At 39.2% G+C, this 19,086-nt stretch overlaps 8 non-coding genes across 8 annotated transcripts; 7 read left to right on the top strand and 1 right to left on the bottom strand.

Moving 5' to 3' along the window:
- The first annotated feature begins 1,231 nt into the window (after positions 1-1,231).
- TRNAM-CAU (transfer RNA methionine (anticodon CAU)) lies at positions 1,232-1,304 on the top strand. The gene has a single exon. It is a non-coding gene; the product is annotated as a tRNA-Met (tRNA).
- Positions 1,305-2,334: 1,030 nt separating this feature from the next.
- On the top strand, positions 2,335-2,407 carry TRNAM-CAU (transfer RNA methionine (anticodon CAU)). Its single transcript has one exon. It is a non-coding gene; the product is annotated as a tRNA-Met (tRNA).
- A 3,254-nt stretch (positions 2,408-5,661) lies between these two features.
- Positions 5,662-5,734, top strand: TRNAM-CAU (transfer RNA methionine (anticodon CAU)). Its single transcript has one exon. It is a non-coding gene; the product is annotated as a tRNA-Met (tRNA).
- A 5,242-nt stretch (positions 5,735-10,976) lies between these two features.
- TRNAM-CAU (transfer RNA methionine (anticodon CAU)) lies at positions 10,977-11,049 on the top strand. Its single transcript has one exon. It is a non-coding gene; the product is annotated as a tRNA-Met (tRNA).
- A 1,039-nt stretch (positions 11,050-12,088) lies between these two features.
- Positions 12,089-12,161, top strand: TRNAM-CAU (transfer RNA methionine (anticodon CAU)). Its single transcript has one exon. It is a non-coding gene; the product is annotated as a tRNA-Met (tRNA).
- A 1,019-nt stretch (positions 12,162-13,180) lies between these two features.
- TRNAM-CAU (transfer RNA methionine (anticodon CAU)) lies at positions 13,181-13,253 on the top strand. The gene has a single exon. It is a non-coding gene; the product is annotated as a tRNA-Met (tRNA).
- A 1,943-nt stretch (positions 13,254-15,196) lies between these two features.
- TRNAE-UUC (transfer RNA glutamic acid (anticodon UUC)) lies at positions 15,197-15,268 on the bottom strand. The gene has a single exon. It is a non-coding gene; the product is annotated as a tRNA-Glu (tRNA).
- Positions 15,269-17,554: 2,286 nt separating this feature from the next.
- Positions 17,555-17,627, top strand: TRNAM-CAU (transfer RNA methionine (anticodon CAU)). The gene has a single exon. It is a non-coding gene; the product is annotated as a tRNA-Met (tRNA).
- Positions 17,628-19,086: the final 1,459 nt, after the last annotated feature.

Below are 19,086 nucleotides of genomic sequence, written 5' to 3'. Positions count from 1 at the left end.
AAACCAGGAATCCTAACCGCTAGACCATATGGGAAGTGCTTTTCTCATTAGACGTTGTCAATGTGGAAAAAGAAGAACTGAATTGCTTTCAGTAAGTAAGTTTGGCACATCCTTGCTAGAAGCTTGCCTCGTTAGCGCAGTAGGTAGCGCGTCAGTCTCATAATCTGAAGGTCGTGAGTTCGATCCTCACACAGGGCACTATGCTTTAGATATTTTGTCTCCATCTTGACTAGACAGCCAGAACTGTATCCACTCAGTACCAAAAAACGTCAGATATAAAGGAAGGGGGTTTTGGATCCTTTGAAACCAAATAGTTAAAAGTCAAAAGTAAAAATGATTTGTGATATGAATTCAAATGGAGTATTGAGCAAAAGAATGGAATGAATGTCCAAAATCTATTGTGGTCAGCATTTTTTGCTGCAAAGAGCAAATCCAAGCTAGACTGACTGTATGCATGGCTTGTGTCGACATTTCAATGCGTGACTTATTACAGAAAAAGTGGCAATCCCATAGCAGGAATCGAACCAGTAAACTAAGAATACTGGTTGCTTGGTCAAATGGGATAACCCAAAGAGTCACAGAAAAAATGAGAGGCGTAAAAAAAAAAAAAAAAAAAAAAAAAAAGAGTGTTGCTTTGATTAAAAAACTTTTTCCTTTCAACAGTTTAAACTTGACTCATTTGAACAGTAGTTAGGAGCTAGTGGCTTATTCTGATGATTATGAGGTTTTCCCTCAGATAGGGTACAGTTCACTCCTTTTTTTTTGACTGGGGAGCTTGAGAAATTTGCCATTCAGTTGTTAAATTCTACAGATTAGAATGGAAATTAGAGGCCAAAGGACAGGCCATACAAGTTGTTGAGTTCCTCGACATTTTGAAGTAAAAAATGATAGTTGAGAATAGTTTGAGCTATGAAACCTATTAAGGTGTTGTGCAAGAGTTGGAAATGAAGTGCCAAGACCCTAACGTTTTGCAACTTTGGCTGCAAAGTGCAAATTTTACCTGAACTGCTTTTTTATGCAAACAACTGTCGGCCTTTGAATGTCAGAGATAGTACAGAAAAAGCAGCATTCCCATACCGGGAGTCGAACCCGGGCCGCCTGGGTGAAAACCAGGAATCCTAACCGCTAGACCATATGGGAAGTGTTGTTCTCATAAGACGTTGTCAATGTGGAAAAAGAAGAACTTAATTGCTTTCAGTAAGTAAGTTTGGCATATCCTTGCTAGAAGCTTGCCTCGTTAGCGCAGTAGGTAGCGCGTCAGTCTCATAATCTGAAGGTCGTGAGTTCGATCCTCACACGGGGCACTATGCTTTAGATATTTTGTCTCCATCTTGACTAGACAGCCAGAACTGTATCCACTCAGTACCAAAAAACGTCAGATATAAAGGAAGGGGGTTTTGGATCCTTTGAAACCAAATAGTTAAAAGTCAAAAGTAAAAATGATTTGTGATATGAATTCAAATGGAGTATTGAGCAAAAGAATGGAATGAATGTCCAAAATCTATTGTGGTCAGCATTTTTTGCTGCAAAGAGCAAATCCAAGCTAGACTGACTGTATGCATGGCTTGTGTCGACATTTCAATGCGTTACTTATTACAGAAAAAGTGGCAATCCCATAGCAGGAATCGAACCAGTAAACTAAGAATACTGGTTGCTTGGTCAAATGGGATAACCCAAAGAGTCACAGAAAAAATGAGAGGCGTAAAAAAAAAAAAAAAAAAAAAAAAGAGTGTTGCTTTGATTAAAAAACTTTTTCCTTTCAACAGTTTAAACTTGACTCATTTGAACAGTAGTTAGGAGCTAGTGGCTTATTCTGATGATTATGAGGTTTTCCCTCAGATAGGGTACAGTTCACTCCTTTTTTTTTGACTGGGGAGCTTGAGAAATTTGCCATTCAGTTGTTAAATTCTACAGATTAGAATGGAAATTGGAGGCCAAAGGACAGGCCATACGAGTTTTTGAGTTCCTCGACATTTTGAAGTAAAAAATGATAGTTGAGAATAGTTTGAGCTATGAAACCTATAAAAGTGTTGTGCAAGAGTTTGAAATGAAGTGCCAAGACCCTAACGTTTTGCAACTTTGGCTGCAAAGTGCAAATTTTACCTGAACTGCTTTTTTATGCAAACAACTGTCGGCCTTTGAATGTCAGAGATAGTACAGAAAAAGCAGCATTCCCATACCGGGAGTCGAACCCGGGCCGCCTGGGTGAAAACCAGGAATCCTAACCGCTAGACCATATGGGAAGTGTTTTTCTCATTAGACGTTGTCAATGTGGAAAAAGAAGAACTGAATTGCTTTCAGTAAGTAAGTTTGGCACATCCTTGCTAGAAGCTTGCCTCGTTAGCGCAGTAGGTAGCGCGTCAGTCTCATAATCTGAAGGTCGTGAGTTCGATCCTCACACGGGGCACTATGCTTTAGATATTTTGTCTCCATCTTGACTAGACAGCCAGAACTGTATCCACTCAGTACCAAAAAACGTCAGATATAAAGGAAGGGGGTTTTGGATCCTTTGAAACCAAATAGTTAAAAGTCAAAAGTAAAAATGATTTGTGATATGAATTCAAATGGAGTATTGAGCAAAAGAATGGAATGAATGTCCAAAATCTATTGTGGTCAGCATTTTTTGCTGCAAAAAGCAAATCCAAGCTAGACTGACTGTATGCATGGCTTGTGTCGACATTTCAATGCGTTACTTATTACAGAAAAAGTGGCAATCCCATAGCAGGAATCGAACCAGTAAACTAAGAATACTGGTTGCTTGGTCAAATGGGATAACCCAAAGAGTCACAGAAAAAATGAGAGGCGTAAAAAAAAAAAAAAAAAAAAAAATAGAGTGTTGCTTTGATTAAAAAACTTTTTCCTTTCAACAGTTTAAACTTGACTCATTTGAACAGTAGTTAGGAGCTAGTGGCTTATTCTGATGATTATGAGGTTTTCCCTCAGATAGGGTACAGTTCACTCCTTTTTTTTTGACTGGGGAGCTTGAGAAATTTGCCATTCAGTTGTTAAATTCTACAGATTAGAATGGAAATTGGAGGCCAAAGGACAGGCCATACGAGTTTTTGAGTTCCTCGACATTTTGAAGTAAAAAATAATAGTTGAGAATAGTTTGAGCTATGAAACCTATAAAAGTGTTGTGCAAGAGTTTGAAATGAAGTGCCAAGACCCTAACGTTTTGCAACTTTGGCTGCAAAGTGCAAATTTTACCTGAACTACTTTTTTATGCAAACAACTGTCGGCCTTTGAATGTCAGAGATAGTACAGAAAAAGCAGCATTCCCATATCGGGAGTCGAACCCGGGCCGCCTGGGTGAAAACCAGGAATCCTAACCGCTAGACCATATGGGAAGTGCTTTTCTCATTAGACGTTGTCAATGTGGAAAAAGAAGAACTGAATTGCTTTCAGTAAGTAAGTTTGGCACATCCTTGCTAGAAGCTTGCCTCGTTAGCGCAGTAGGTAGCGCGTCAGTCTCATAATCTGAAGGTCGTGAGTTCGATCCTCACACAGGGCACTATGCTTTAGATATTTTGTCTCCATCTTGACTAGACAGCCAGAACTGTATCCACTCAGTACCAAAAAACGTCAGATATAAAGGAAGGGGGTTTTGGATCCTTTGAAACCAAATAGTTAAAAGTCAAAAGTAAAAATGATTTGTGATATGAATTCAAATGGAGTATTGAGCAAAAGAATGGAATGAATGTCCAAAATCTATTGTGGTCAGCATTTTTTGCTGCAAAGAGCAAATCCAAGCTAGACTGACTGTATGCATGGCTTGTGTCGACATTTCAATGCGTGACTTATTACAGAAAAAGTGGCAATCCCATAGCAGGAATCGAACCAGTAAACTAAGAATACTGGTTGCTTGGTCAAATGGGATAACCCAAAGAGTCACAGAAAAAATGAGAGGCGTAAAAAAAAAAAAAAAAAAAAAAATAGAGTGTTGCTTTGATTAAAAAACTTTTTCCTTTCAACAGTTTAAACTTGACTCATTTGAACAGTAGTTAGGAGCTAGTGGCTTATTCTGATGATTATGAGGTTTTCCCTCAGATAGGGTACAGTTCACTCCTTTTTTTTTGACTGGGGAGCTTGAGAAATTTGCCATTCAGTTGTTAAATTCTACAGATTAGAATGGAAATTGGAGGCCAAAGGACAGGCCATACGAGTTTTTGAGTTCCTCGACATTTTGAAGTAAAAAATGATAGTTGAGAATAGTTTGAGCTATGAAACCTATAAAAGTGTTGTGCAAGAGTTTGAAATGAAGTGCCAAGACCCTAACGTTTTGCAACTTTGGCTGCAAAGTGCAAATTTTACCTGAACTACTTTTTTATGCAAACAACTGTCGGCCTTTGAATGTCAGAGATAGTACAGAAAAAGCAGCATTCCCATACCGGGAGTCGAACCCGGGCCGCCTGGGTGAAAACCAGGAATCCTAACCGCTAGACCATATGGGAAGTGCTTTTCTCATTAGACGTTGTCAATGTGGAAAAAGAAGAACTGAATTGCTTTCAGTAAGTAAGTTTGGCACATCCTTGCTAGAAGCTTGCCTCGTTAGCGCAGTAGGTAGCGCGTCAGTCTCATAATCTGAAGGTCGTGAGTTCGATCCTCACACAGGGCACTATGCTTTAGATATTTTGTCTCCATCTTGACTAGACAGCCAGAACTGTATCCACTCAGTACCAAAAAACGTCAGATATAAAGGAAGGGGGTTTTGGATCCTTTGAAACCAAATAGTTAAAAGTCAAAAGTAAAAATGATTTGTGATATGAATTCAAATGGAGTATTGAGCAAAAGAATGGAATGAATGTCCAAAATCTATTGTGGTCAGCATTTTTTGCTGCAAAGAGCAAATCCAAGCTAGACTGACTGTATGCATGGCTTGTGTCGACATTTCAATGCGTGACTTATTACAGAAAAAGTGGCAATCCCATAGCAGGAATCGAACCAGTAAACTAAGAATACTGGTTGCTTGGTCAAATGGGATAACCCAAAGAGTCACAGAAAAAATGAGAGGCGTAAAAAAAAAAAAAAAAAAAAAAAAAAAAAAAAAAAAAAAAGAGTGTTGCTTTGATTAAAAAACTTTTTCCTTTCAACAGTTTAAACTTGACTCATTTGAACAGTAGTTAGGAGCTAGTGGCTTATTCTGATGATTATGAGGTTTTCCCTCAGATAGGGTACAGTTCACTCCTTTTTTTTTGACTGGGGAGCTTGAGAAATTTGCCATTCAGTTGTTAAATTCTACAGATTAGAATGGAAATTGGAGGCCAAAGGACAGGCCATACAAGTTTTTGAGTTCCTCGACATTTTGAAGTAAAAAATGATAGTTGAGAATAGTTTGAGCTATGAAACCTATTAAAGTGTTGTGCAAGAGTTGGAAATGAAGTGCCAAGACCCTAACGTTTTGCAACTTTGGCTGCAAAGTGCAAATTTTACCTGAACTGCTTTTTTATGCAAACAACTGTCGGCCTTTGAATGTCAGAGATAGTACAGAAAAAGCAGCATTCCCATTCCGGGAGTCGAACCTGGGCCGCCTGGGTGAAAACCAGGAATCCTAACCGCTAGACCATATGGGAAGTGTTGTTCTCATAAGACGTTGTCAATGTGGAAAAAGAAGAACTTAATTGCTTTCAGTAAGTAAGTTTGGCATATCCTTGCTAGAAGCTTGCCTCGTTAGCGCAGTAGGTAGCGCGTCAGTCTCATAATCTGAAGGTCGTGAGTTCGATCCTCACACGGGGCACTATGCTTTAGATATTTTGTCTCCATCTTGACTAGACAGCCAGAACTGTATCCACTCAGTACCAAAAAACGTCAGATATAAAGGAAGGGGGTTTTGGATCCTTTGAAACTCACTTTATAGAAGGGGAATGTAGTGCAGATAGTGACCAGGGCACAAGTAATGAAATTGGGGGTGGTACGGGGGGAAGGGTTAGGACAGTCAATACAGTAAGCAGGAATATAGGTACAGAGTCATACGTAACGTGCATGTACACTAATGCCCGAAGCCTCACAAATAAGGTGGAGGAATTAGAATTAATATTGTTGGAAGAAAATTATGATATAGTGGGGATATCAGAGACATGGCTGGATGAGAGCTATGACTGGGCTGTTACTTTACAGGGTTATAGCCTATTCAGGAATGACCGTACAAATAAGCGAGGGGGAGGTGTGTGTCTATATGTAAAATCATCCTTAAAACCCATCCTGCGTGACAACATATGTGAGGGTACTGAGAATGTAGAGTCCCTATGGGTGGAGATAAGGGGGGGGAGAATGAATAATAAAATACTGATAGGGGTGTGTTATAAGACGCCGAATATTATGGAAGAGGTAGAGAATCTCCTCATAAAGCAAATTGATAAAGCAGCGAGTCTCGGAGAGGTAATTATTATGGGGGACTTTAACTATCCTGATATAAATTGGGGAACAGAAACTTGCAGTTCCAGCAAAGGAAATAGATTTTTGATAACAATGAAAGATAATTACCTTTCACAAATGGTACAGGACCCCACAAGAGGGGGAGCACTACTAGACCTTGTACTAACCAATAGGCCAGACCGCATATCAAATATACAAGTTGGGGGTTACTTGGGGAATAGTGATCACAAAATAATAAGTTTTCATGTATTCTTTAGTAAGATGTATAGTAGAGGGGCTACAAGGACACTAAACTTCAGGAAAGCAAATTTTAAACGGTTGAGAGATTATCTTAGTGCAATAAACTGGGATGATGTACTAAGTAATAAAAGTACACAAAGCAAATGGGAGACTTTTATGAGCATCCTGAATAGGGCTTGTGCAGAAAATATACCCAATGGGAACAAACATGCTAGAAATAGGAGGAAACCCCTATGGCTAAATAGAGCTGTAAGGGAAGCAATAAAAGAAAAACAGAAAGCCTTAAAAGAATTAAAGAGGGTAGGTAGTGATGAGGCATTATATAATTATAGAAAATTAAATAAAATATGTAAAAAGCAAATTAAGTTAGCTAAGTTTGAGACAGAGAGACTCATTGCGAGAGAAAGTAAAAATAATCCTAAAATATTCTTTAACTACATAAACAGTAAAAAACTGAAAAGCGATAGTGTTGGCCCCCTTAAAAATAGTCTTGGTGAAATGGTGGAAGGGGATGAGGGTAAAGCTAACCTGCTGAATGACTTTTTTTCTACGGTTTTTATACAAGAAAATGCCATGGCAGATGACATGACCAGTGATGCCATAAATTCACCCTTGAATATTACCTGCTTAACCCAGCAGGAAGTACGCCACCGCCTCGAAATCACTAAGGTTGACAAATCTCCGGGCCCGGATGGCATACACACCAGAGTACTACAGGAATTGAGTTCTGTGATAGATAGACCATTATTTTTAATCTTCTCAGATTCCTTAATAACAGGGTCGGTACCGCAGGACTGGTGCATAGCAAATGTGGTGCCAATATTCAAAAAGGGGACAAAAACTGAGCCGGGAAATTATAGGCCGGTAAGTTTAACCTCTACGGTTGGTAAAATCCTTGAGGGTTTCTTGAGAGATGCTATACTGGAGTATCTCAAGAAAAATAACCTTATGACAGAGTATCAACATGGGTTTATGAGGGATCGATCCTGTCAAACTAATTTAATCAGCTTCTATGAAGAGGTAAGTTCAAGCCTGGACCAGGGAAATGCAGTGGATGTTGTGTATATGGACTTTTCAAAAGCTTTTGATACGGTGCCACACAAAAGGTTGGTACATAAAATGAGAATAATGGGGATAGGGGAAAATATGTGTAACTGGGTTAAAAACTGGCTCAGTGATAGGAAACAAAGGGTGGTTATTAATGGTACGTACTCGGACTGGGTCTCAGTTCATAGTGGGGTACCACAGGGGTCAGTATTGGGCCCGCTTCTTTTCAACATATTTATAAATGACCTTGTTGGGGGCATGCGGAGTAGAATTTCAATATTTGCAGATGATACTAAACTCTGCAGGGTAATCAATACAGAGGAGGATAATTTTATATTACAGGGAGATTTATGTAAATTGGAGGATTGGGCTGAGAAGTGGCAATTGAAGTTTAATGTAGATAAATGTAAGGTCATGCACTTGGGTAGAGGGAATAACATTTATGATTATGTACTTAATTGTAGAACACTGGGTAAAACAGACACAGAAAAAGACTTGGGTGTATGGGTGGATGGTAAACTTCACTTTAGTGGACAGTGTCAGGCAGCTGCTGCCAGGGTTAATAAAATAATGGGATGTATTAAAAGAGGTATAAGTGTTCATGAAAAAAATATAGTTCTACCTCTGTACAAGTCACTAGTGCGACCGCACTTAGAATACTGTGTAGAATTCTGGTCACCGATATATAAGAAGGACATAGCTGAACTGGAGAGGGTGCAGAGAAGAGCGACCAAGATTATTAGAGGAATGGGGGGGCTGCAATACGAAGACAGGTTATTAAACTTGGGGTTATTTAGTCTGGAAAAACGAAGGCTTAGGGGAGATCTAATCACAATGTATAAATATATGAGGGGACAGTACAGAGACCTTTCCAAAGATCTATTTACACCTAGGCCTGCGACTGGAACACGGGGGCATCTGCTACGTCTTGAGGAAAGAAGGTTTAATCATAATCACAGACGAGGATTCTTTACTGTACGAGCAGTGAGACTATGGAACTCTCTGCCGCATGATGTTGTAATGAGTGATTCACTACTAACATTTAAGCAGAGACTGGACGCCTTTCTTGAAAAATTTAATATAACCAGTTATGTATATTAGATTTTATGACAGGGTATTGATCCAGGGAACTAGTCTGATTGCCGGATGTGGAGTCAGGAAGGAAATTTTTTCCCCATTGGAACTTGTTTGCCACATTGGGGTTTTTTTGCCTTCCTCTGGATCAACATGTTAGGCTACGGGTTGAACTAGATGGACTTAGCGTCTCCCTTCAACCTTAAAAACTATGATACTATGATACTATCATGAAACCAAATAGTTAAAAGTCAAAAGTAAAAATGATTTGTGATATGAATTCAAATGGAGTATTGAGCAAAAGAATGGAATGAATGTCCAAAATCTATTGTGGTCAGCATTTTTTGCTGCAAAGAGCAAATCCAAGCTAGACTGACTGTATGCATGGCTTGTGTCGACATTTCAATGCGTTACTTATTACGGAAAAAGTGGCAATCCCATAGCAGGAATCGAACCAGTAAACTAAGAATACTGGTTGCTTGGTCAAATGGGATAACCCAAAGAGTCACAGAAAAAATGAGAGGCGTAAAAAAAAAAAAATAGAGTGTTGCTTTGATTAAAAAACTTTTTCCTTTCAACAGTTTAAACTTGACTCATTTGAACAGTAGTTAGGAGCTAGTGGCTTATTCTGATGATTATGAGGTTTTCCCTCAGATAGGGTACAGTTCACTCCTTTTTTTTTGACTGGGGAGCTTGAGAAATTTGCCATTCAGTTGTTAAATTCTACAGATTAGAATGGAAATTGGAGGCCAAAGGACAGGCCATACGAGTTTTTGAGTTCCTCGACATTTTGAAGTAAAAAATGATAGTTGAGAATAGTTTGAGCTATGAAACCTATAAAAGTGTTGTGCAAGAGTTTGAAATGAAGTGCCAAGACCCTAACGTTTTGCAACTTTGGCTGCAAAGTGCAAATTTTACCTGAACTGCTTTTTTAAGCAAACAACTGTCGGCCTTTGAATGTCAGAGATAGTACAGAAAAAGCAGCATTCCCATACCGGGAGTCGAACCCGGGCCGCCTGGGTGAAAACCAGGAATCCTAACCGCTAGACCATATGGGAGGTGCTTTTCTCATTAGACGTTGTCAATGTGGAAAAAGAAGAACTGAATTGCTTTCAGTAAGTAAGTTTGGCACATCCTTGCTAGAAGCTTCCCTCGTTAGCGCAGTAGGTAGCGCGTCAGTCTCATAATCTGAAGGTCGTGAGTTCGATCCTCACACGGGGCACTATGCTTTAGATATTTTGTCTCCATCTTGACTAGACAGCCAGAACTGTATCCACTCAGTACCAAAAAACGTCAGATATAAAGGAAGGGGGTTTTGGATCCTTTGAAACCAAATAGTTAAAAGTCAAAAGTAAAAATGATTTGTGATATGAATTCAAATGGAGTATTGAGCAAAAGAATGGAATGAATGTCCAAAATCTATTGTGGTCAGCATTTTTTGCTGCAAAGAGCAAATCCAAGCTAGACTGACTGTATGCATGGCTTGTGTCGACATTTCAATGCGTGACTTATTACAGAAAAAGTGGCAATCCCATAGCAGGAATCGAACCAGTAAACTAAGAATACTGGTTGCTTGGTCAAATGGGATAACCCAAAGAGTCACAGAAAAAATGAGAGGCGTAAAAAAAAAAAAAAAGAGTGTTGCTTTGATTAAAAAACTTTTTCCTTTCAACAGTTTAAACTTGACTCATTTGAACAGTAGTTAGGAGCTAGTGGCTTATTCTGATGATTATGAGGTTTTCCCTCAGATAGGGTACAGTTCACTCCTTTTTTTTTGACTGGGGAGCTTGAGAAATTTGCCATTCAGTTGTTAAATTCTACAGATTAGAATGGAAATTGGAGGCCAAAGGACAGGCCATACGAGTTTTTGAGTTCCTCGACATTTTGAAGTAAAAAATGATAGTTGAGAATAGTTTGAGCTATGAAACCTATAAAAGTGTTGTGCAAGAGTTTGAAATGAAGTGCCAAGACCCTAACGTTTTGCAACTTTGGCTGCAAAGTGCAAATTTTACCTGAACTGCTTTTTTATGCAAACAACTGTCGGCCTTTGAATGTCAGAGATAGTACAGAAAAAGCAGCATTCCCATACCGGGAGTCGAACCCAGGCCGCCTGGGTGAAAACCAGGAATCCTAACCGCTAGACCATATGGGAAGTGTTTTTCTCATTAGACGTTGTCAATGTGGAAAAAGAAGAACTGAATTGCTTTCAGTAAGTAAGTTTGGCACATCCTTGCTAGAAGCTTGCCTCGTTAGCGCAGTAGGTAGCGCGTCAGTCTCATAATCTGAAGGTCGTGAGTTCGATCCTCACACGGGGCACTATGTTTTAGATATTTTGTCTCCATCTTGACTAGACAGCCAGAACTGTATCCACTCAGTACCAAAAAACGTCAGATATAAAGGAAGGGGGTTTTGGATCCTTTGAAACCAAATAGTTAAAAGTCAAAAGTAAAAATGATTTGTGATATGAATTCAAATGGAGTATTGAGCAAAAGAATGGAATGAATGTCCAAAATCTATTGTGGTCAGCATTTTTTGCTGCAAAAAGCAAATCCAAGCTAGACTGACTGTATGCATGGCTTGTGTCGACATTTCAATGCGTGACTTATTACAGAAAAAGTGGCAATCCCATAGCAGGAATCGAACCAGTAAACTAAGAATACTGGTTGCTTGGTCAAATGGGATAACCCAAAGAGTCACAGAAAAAATGAGAGGCGTAAAAAAAAAAATAAAAAAAAAAAAAAAAAAAAAGAGTGTTGCTTTGATTAAAAAACTTTTTCCTTTCAACAGTTTAAACTTGACTTATTTGAACAGTTGTTAGGAGCTAGTGGCTTATTCTGATGATTATGAGGTTTTTCCTCAGATAGGGTACAGTTCACTCCTTTTTTTTTGACTGGGGAGCTTGAGAAATTTGCCATTCAGTTGTTAAATTCTACAGATTAGAATGGAAATTGGAGGCCAAAGGACAGGCCAAACGAGTTTTTGAGTTCCTCGACATTTTGAAGTAAAAAATGATAGTTGAGAATAGTTTGAGCTATGAAACCTATAAAAGTGTTGTGCAAGAGTTGGAAATGAAGTGCCAAGACCCTAACGTTTTGCAACTTTGGCTGCAAAGTGCAAATTTTACCTGAACTGCTTTTTTATGCAAACAACTGTCGGCCTTTGAATGTCAGAGATAGTACAGAAAAAGCAGCATTCCCATACCGGGAGTCGAACCCGGGCCGCCTGGGTGAAAACCAGGAATCCTAACCGCTAGACCATATGGGAAGTGTTGTTCTCATAAGACGTTGTCAATGTGGAAAAAGAAGAACTTAATTGCTTTCAGTAAGTAAGTTTGGCACATCCTTGCTAGAAGCTTGCCTCGTTAGCGCAGTAGGTAGCGCGTCAGTCTCATAATCTGAAGGTCGTGAGTTCGATCCTCACACGGGGCACTATGCTTTAGATATTTTGTCTCCATCTTGACTAGACAGCCAGAACTGTATCCACTCAGTACCAAAAAACGTCAGATATAAAGGAAGGGGGTTTTGGATCCTTTGAAACCAAATAGTTAAAAGTCAAAAGTGAAAATGATTTGTGATATGAATTCAAATGGAGTATTGAGCAAAAGAATGGAATGAATGTCCAAAATCTATTGTGGTCAGCATTTTTTGCTGCAAAGAGCAAATCCAAGCTAGACTGACTGTATGCATGGCTTGTGTCGACATTTCAATGCGTGACTTATTACAGAAAAAGTGGCAATCCCATAGCAGGAATCGAACCAGTAAACTAAGAATACTGGTTGCTTGGTCAAATGGGATAACCCAAAGAGTCACAGAAAAAATGAGAGGCGTAAAAAAAAAAAAAAGAGTGTTGCTTTGATTAAAAAACTTTTTCCTTTCAACAGTTTAAACTTGACTCATTTGAACAGTAGTTAGGAGCTAGTGGCTTATTCTGATGATTATGAGGTTTTCCCTCAGATAGGGTACAGTTCACTCCTTTTATTTGACTGGGGAGCTTGAGAAATTTGCCATTCAGTTGTTAAATTCTACAGATTAGAATGGAAATTGGAGGTCAAAGGACAGGCCAAACGAGTTTTTGAGTTCCTCGACATTTTGAAGTAAAAAATGATAGTTGAGAATAGTTTGAGCTATGAAACCTATAAATGTGTTGTGCAAGAGTTGGAAATGAAGTGCCAAGACCCTAACGTTTTGCAACTTTGGCTGCAAAGTGCAAATTTTACCTGAACTGCTTTTTTATGTAAACAACTGTCGGCCTTTGAATGTCAGAGATAGTACAGAAAAAGCAGCATTCCCATACCGGGAGTCGAACCCGGGCCGCCTGGGTGAAAACCAGGAATCCTAACCGCTAGACCATATGGGAAGTGTTGTTCTCATAAGACGTTGTCAATGTGGAAAAAGAAGAACTGAATTGCTTTCAGTAAGTAAGTTTGGCACATCCTTGCTAGAAGCTTGCCTCGTTAGCGCAGTAGGTAGCGCGTCAGTCTCATAATCTGAAGGTCGTGAGTTCGATCCTCACACGGGGCACTATGCTTTAGATATTTTGTCTCCATCTTGACTAGACAGCCAGAACTGTATCCACTCAGTACCAAAAAACGTCAGATATAAAGGAAGGGGGTTTTGGATCCTTTGAAACCAAATAGTTAAAAGTCAAAAGTAAAAATGATTTGTGATATGAATTCAAATGGAGTATTGAGCAAAAGAATGGAATGAATGTCCAAAATCTATTGTGGTCAGCATTTTTTGCTGCAAAGAGCAAATCCAAGCTAGACTGACTGTATGCATGGCTTGTGTCGACATTTCAATGCGTGACTTATTACAGAAAACGTGGCAATCCCATAGCAGGAATCGAACCAGTAAACTAAGAATACTGGTTGCTTGGTCAAATGGGATAACCCAAAGAGTCACAGAAAAAATGAGAGGCGTAAAAAAAAAAAAAAGAGTGTTGCTTTGATTAAAAAACTTTTTCCTTTCAACAGTTTAAACTTGACTCATTTGAACAGTAGTTAGGAGCTAGTGGCTTATTCTGATGATTATGAGGTTTTCCCTCAGATAGGGTACAGTTCACTCCTTTTTTTTTGACTGGGGAGCTTGAGAAATTTGCCATTCAGTTGTTAAATTCTACAGATTAGAATGGAAATTGGAGGCCAAAGGACAGGCCATACGAGTTTTTGAGTTCCTCGACATTTTGAAGTAAAAAATGATAGTTGAGAATAGTTTGAGCTATGAAACCTATAAAAGTGTTGTGCAAGAGTTGGAAATGAAGTGCCAAGACCCTAACGTTTTGCAACTTTGGCTGCAAAGTGCAAATTTTACCTGAACTGCTTTTTTATGCAAACAACTGTCGGCCTTTGAATGTCAGAGATAGCACAGAAAAAGCAGCATTCCCATACCGGGAGTCGAACCCGGGCCGCCTGGGTGAAAACCAGGAATCCTAACCGCTAGACCATATGGGAAGTGTTGTTCTCATAAGACGTTGTCAATGTGGAAAAAGAAGAACTTAATTGCTTTTAGTAAGTAAGTTTGGCACATCTTTGCTAGAAGCTTGCCTCATTAGCGCAGTAGGTAGCGCGTCAGTCTCATAATCTGAAGGTCGTGAGTTCGATCCTCACACGGGGCACTATGCTTTAGATATTTTGTCTCCATCTTGACTAGACAGCCAAAACTGTATCCACTCAGTACCAAAAAACGTCAGATATAAAGGAAGGGGGTTTTGGATCCTTTGAAACCAAATAGTTAAAAGTAAAAATGATTTATGATATGAATTCAAATGGAGTATTGAGCAAAAGAATGGAATGAATGTCCAAAATCTATTGTGGTCAGCATTTTTTGCTGCAAAGAGCAAATCCAAGCTAGACTGACTGTATGCATGGCTTGTGTCAACATTTCAATGCGTGACTTATTACAGAAAAAGTGGCAATCCCATAGCAGGAATCGAACCAGTAAACTAAGAATACTGGTTGCTTGGTCAAATGGGATAACCCAAAGAGTCACAGAAAAAATGAGAGGCGTAAAAAAAAAAAAAAGAGTGTTGCTTTGATTAAAAAACTTTTTCCTTTCAACAGTTTAAACTTGACTCATTTGAACAGTAGTTAGGAGCTAGTGGCTTATTCTGATGATTATGAGGTTTTCCCTCAGATAGGGTACAGTTCACTCCTTTTTTTTTGACTGGGGAGCTTGAGAAATTTGCCATTCAGTTGTTAAATTCTACAGATTAGAATGGAAATTGGAGGCCAAAGGACAGGCCATACGAGTTTTTGAGTTCCTCGACATTTTGAAGTAAAAAATGATAGTTGAGAATAGTTTGAGCTATGAAACCTATAAAAGTGTTGTGCAAGAGTTTGAAATGAAGTGCCAAGACCCTAACGTTTTGCAACTTTGGCTGCAAAGTGCAAATTTTACCTGAACTGCTTTTTTATGCAAACAACTGTCGGCCTTTGAATGTCAGAGATAGTACAGAAAAAGCAGCATTCCCATGCCGGGAGTCGAACCCGGGCCACCTGGGTGAAAACCAGGAATCCTAACCGCTAGACCACATGGGAAGTGTTGGTCTCATAAGACGTTGTCAATGTGGAAAAAGAAGAACTGAATTGCTTTCAGTAAGTAAGTTTGGCACATCCTTGCTAGAAGCTTGCCTCGTTAGCGCAGTAGGTAGCGCGTCAGTCTCATAATCTAAAGGTCGTGAGTTCGATCCTCACACGGGGCACTATGCTTTAGATATTTTGTCTCCATCTTGACTAGACAGCCAGAACTGTATCCACTCAGTACCAAAAAACGTCAGATATAAAGGAAGGGGGTTTTGGATCCTTTGAAACCAAATAGTTAAAAGTCAAAAGTAAAAATGATTTGTGATATGAATTCAAATGGAGTATTGAGCAAAAGAATGGAATGAATGTCCAAAATCTATTGTGGTCAGCATTTTTTGCTGCAAAGAGCAAATCCAAGCTAGACTGACTGTATGCATGGCTTGTGTCGACATTTCAATGCGTGACTTATTACAGAAAAAGTGGCAATCCCATAGCAGGAATCGAACCAGTAAACTAAGAATACTGGTTGCTTGGTCAAATGGGATAACCCAAAGAGTCACAGAAAAAATGAGAGGCGTAAAAAAAAAAAAAAAAAAAAAAAGAGTGTTGCTTTGATTAAAAAACTTTTTCCTTTCAACAGTTTAAACTTGACTCATTTGAACAGTAGTTAGGAGCTAGTGGCTTATTCTGATGATTATGAGGTTTTCCCTCAGATAGGGTACAGTTCACTCCTTTTTTTTTGACTGGGGAGCTTGAGAAATTTGCCATTCAGTTGTTAAATTCTACAGATTAGAATGGAAATTGGAGGCCAAAGGACAGGCCATACGAGTTTTTGAGTTCCTCGACATTTTGAAGTAAAAAATGATAGTTGAGAATAGTTTGAGCTATGAAACCTATAAAAGTGTTGTGCAAGAGTTGGAAATGAAGTGCCAAGACCCTAACGTTTTGCAACTTTGGCTGCAAAGTGCAAATTTTACCTGAACTGCTTTTTTATGCAAACAACTGTCGGCCTTTGAATGTCAGAGATAGTACAGAAAAAGCAGCATTCCCATACCGGGAGTCGAACCCGGGCCGCCTGGGTGAAAACCAGGAATCCTAACCGCTAGACCATATGGGAAGTGTTGTTCTCATAAGACGTTGTCAATGTGGAAAAAGAAGAACTGAATTGCTTTCAGTAAGTAAGTTTGGCACATCCTTGCTAGAAGCTTGCCTCGTTAGCGCAGTAGGTAGCGCGTCAGTCTCATAATCTAAAGGTCGTGAGTTCGATCCTCACACGGGGCACTATGCTTTAGATATTTTGTCTCCATCTTGACTAGACAGCCAGAACTGTATCCACTCAGTACCAAAAAACGTCAGATATAAAGGAAGGGGGTTTTGGATCCTTTGAAACCAAATAGTTAAAAGTCAAAAGTAAAAATGATTTGTGATATGAATTCAAATGGAGTATTGAGCAAAAGAATGGAATGAATGTCCAAAATCTATTGTGGTCAGCATTTTTTGCTGCAAAGAGCAAATCCAAGCTAGACTGACTGTATGCATGGCTTGTGTCGACATTTCAATGCGTGACTTATTACAGAAAAAGTGGCAATCCCATAGCAGGAATCGAACCAGTAAACTAAGAATACTGGTTGCTTGGTCAAATGGGATAACCCAAAGAGTCACAGAAAAAATGAGAGGCGTAAAAAAAAAAAAAAGAGTGTTGCTTTGATTAAAAAACTTTTTCCTTTCAACAGTTTAAACTTGACTCATTTGAACAGTAGTTAGGAGCTAGTGGCTTATTCTGATGATTATGAGGTTTTCCCTCAGATAGGGTACAGTTCACTCCTTTTTTTTTGACTGGGGAGCTTGAGAAATTTGCCATTCAGTTGTTAAATTCTACAGATTAGAATGGAAATTGGAGGCCAAAGGACAGGCCATACGAGTTTTTGAGTTCCTCGACATTTTGAAGTAAAAAATGATAGTTGAGAATAGTTTGAGCTATGAAACCTATAAAAGTGTTGTGCAAGAGTTGGAAATGAAGTGCCAAGACCCTAACGTTTTGCAACTTTGGCTGCAAAGTGCAAATTTTACCTGAACTGCTTTTTTATGCAAACAACTGTCGGCCTTTGAATGTCAGAGATAGCACAGAAAAAGCAGCATTCCCATACCGGGAGTCGAACCTGGGCCGCCTGGGTGAAAACCAGGAATCCTAACCGCTAGACCATATGGGAAGTGTTGTTCTCATAAGACGTTGTCAATGTGGAAAAAGAAGAACTTAATTGCTTTCAGTAAGTAAGTTTGGCACATCTTTGCTAGAAGCTTGCCTCGTTAGCGCAGTAGGTAGCGCGTCAGTCTCATAATCTGAAGGTCGTGAGTTCGATCCTCACACGGGGCACTATGCTTTAGATATTTTGTCTCCATCTTGACTAGACAGCCAAAACTGTATCCACTCAGTACCAAAAAACGTCAGATATAAAGGAAGGGGGTTTTGGATCCTTTGAAACCAAATAGTTAAAAGTAAAAATGATTTATGATATGAATTCAAATGGAGTATTGAGCAAAAGAATGGAATGAATGTCCAAAATCTATTGTGGTCAGCATTTTTTGCTGCAAAGAGCAAATCCAAGCTAGACTGACTGTATGCATGGCTTGTGTCAACATTTCAATGCGTGACTTATTACAGAAAAAGTGGCAATCCCATAGCAGGAATCGAACCAGTAAACTAAGAATACTGGTTGCTTGGTCAAATGGGATAACCCAAAGAGTCACAGAAAAAATGAGAGGCGTAAAAAAAAAAAAAAGAGTGTTGCTTTGATTAAAAAACTTTTTCCTTTCAACAGTTTAAACTTGACTCATTTGAACAGTAGTTAGGAGCTAGTGGCTTATTCTGATGATTATGAGGTTTTCCCTCAGATAGGGTACAGTTCACTCCTTTTTTTTTGACTGGGGAGCTTGAGAAATTTGCCATTCAGTTGTTAAATTCTACAGATTAGAATGGAAATTGGAGGCCAAAGGACAGGCCATACGAGTTTTTGAGTTCCTCGACATTTTGAAGTAAAAAATGATAGTTGAGAATAGTTTGAGCTATGAAACCTATAAAAGTGTTGTGCAAGAGTTTGAAATGAAGTGCCAAGACCCTAACGTTTTGCAACTTTGGCTGCAAAGTGCAAATTTTACCTGAACTGCTTTTTTATGCAAACAACTGTCGGCCTTTGAATGTCAGAGATAGTACAGAAAAAGCAGCATTCCCATGCCGGGAGTCGAACCCGGGCCACCTGGGTGAAAACCAGGAATCCTAACCGCTAGACCATATGGGAAGTGTTGGTCTCATAAGACGTTGTCAATGTGGAAAAAGAAGAACTGAATTGCTTTCAGTAAGTAAGTTTGGCACATCCTTGCTAGAAGCTTGCCTCGTTAGCGCAGTAGGTAGCGCGTCAGTCTCATAATCTAAAGGTCGTGAGTTCGATCCTCACACGGGGCACTATGCTTTAGATATTTTGTCTCCATCTTGACTAGACAGCCAGAACTGTATCCACTCAGTACCAAAAAACGTCAGATATAAAGGAAGGGGGTTTTGGATCCTTTGAAACCAAATAGTTAAAAGTCAAAAGTAAAAATGATTTGTGATATGAATTCAAATGGAGTATTGAGCAAAAGAATGGAATGAATGTCCAAAATCTATTGTGGTCAGCATTTTTTGCTGCAAAGAGCAAATCCAAGCTAGACTGACTGTATGCATGGCTTGTGTCGACATTTCAATGCGTGACTTATTACAGAAAAAGTGGCAATCCCATAGCAGGAATCGAACCAGTAAACTAAGAATACTGGTTGCTTGGTCAAATGGGATAACCCAA

Source organism: Anomaloglossus baeobatrachus, chromosome 4, assembly GCF_048569485.1.
Source record: "Anomaloglossus baeobatrachus isolate aAnoBae1 chromosome 4, aAnoBae1.hap1, whole genome shotgun sequence".
NCBI lineage: Eukaryota > Metazoa > Chordata > Amphibia > Anura > Aromobatidae > Anomaloglossus > Anomaloglossus baeobatrachus.
This window is presented reverse-complemented; position numbering and strand designations above follow the sequence as displayed.